This window comes from Cibotium barometz, chromosome 48, assembly GCF_041138505.1.
Source record: "Cibotium barometz isolate CiBa-2024 chromosome 48, ASM4113850v1, whole genome shotgun sequence".
Lineage (NCBI taxonomy): Eukaryota > Viridiplantae > Streptophyta > Polypodiopsida > Cyatheales > Cibotiaceae > Cibotium > Cibotium barometz.
The window spans coordinates 37,459,219-37,460,805 of NC_141093.1; positions in this window are offsets into that span (position 1 = coordinate 37,459,219).

Consider the following 1,587-nt stretch of genomic DNA (forward strand, 5'->3'; position numbering starts at 1 on the left):
GAGACTGTACAGGGTATGAATCGTGCTGTTTGAGTTTGTAGCTGCCCTTATGATACTACTGCTACCTGTGTGCTTTCTGTACATGGTAAACCTAGAGACTGCTGTTTAAATGGCTTCAAATGTGTAATGCCTTTATGGCCACTAGTCAAATCAAAGAAACTTAGAGAAGTTCCAGGTGCCATACAGATCTCTCTTGAATTTCTCTGCGCTGGTTGCTTTCTTTATGTAATACCGCTGGTTGCTTTCTTTATGTAATACAAGTGTTTCATTATGCAGCTGTGTTCAGCATAAAGCATAAATGTTTTGTCATTCAAGTACAATGTACACTTTTGACACGTCATGTGATGCATGACACATTTTAGACACAAATCAGTACATAACATGGTGTAAAGGGCCAAACAAGTAGCAACTCACATATGGTCATTGCCTTCATGTATACAAACTACTATTGATATCAGCGATCATATGTCTGTCATGTAAATGATTCAACCAGATGCAAGTGCCATCATGCATATTAAATTTGTGTGGCAGGAGTACAAAACTTAATTGAGGATGATGAAGAGTGTTCGTCATATACTCGCTGTTTTAGGGAACAATATGCTTGAATGGTAATGTCTATATTGAATGTAACAAAGATGCGCATCAATTTTAAATTACATGACTCTAATTTGTAGCCCATTGGTCTCTATGTGCACTGGGATTGGCTACCAAGCTCTCTACTGGTTTGCAAAGAAGGAACTGGTCACCAAAGGCTAATAATCAGTTATAAGTCAGCATCTTTTATGTCTCTGTGTTTGACATCGGTGGTGTGCAATCTGGCCTGATATTATCATAGAATGAGAAGTATTGACCAGAGTTCTTGCTCAACTTAGATGTTTGGTGGAAGACGTTGAGCTTAATGTAAAGGCATGCAAGTCATGACTAAGAAAATGAAACTTTGTTGTATACTTTGTACAAAAAAGTCTCGCAAATTTGGTCCAATTTGTAAATAAGTAACATCTCTCTCTCTCTCTCTCTCTCTCTCTCTCTCGTGCACACTTAGAATTACGCTTAATGTTTTATATTTCTCTCATGGTTACTTTGCATTTTAGGAATTTTGTGTGTTATAGAGTCCCTCATACTTGGGTTGTGTTTTTGGGGTTTCTCTTAGTAGTTTAGGGTTTCTAGTTGCATTTCTAGGGCTCTATTGTAGTTGCTTTGTGTTTTTAGGTTTTTCTCATGGTTACTTTGCATTTGAGGGATTTTTCGTGGCTGCTCTTTGTCTTAAGATTTTTCTACACTTACAGTGTATTCATTTTTGTTTTAGGGCTTTGGTCTTCGTATTAGGGGTTTGGTTTTCATATTGGGATTTACAACTTTTCTTTGCTTTTGTTTGAGTGTTTTAGGTTTTTGTCTATGTATTAGGGTTTTCCTACTTGCTTTTGGGCTTTGTTTGCATTGTAGGGCTAGGGTCTTTGTGTGTGAATGTGTGTAGGTTTCCACCCATTTGAAAGTTTTAACTTTCACTTTTGCTTAAAAAAATCTAAGATATCCATCAATCATTGGGTTTGATCAAGACATCATCTTTTGCATACAATAGGAAGTGCA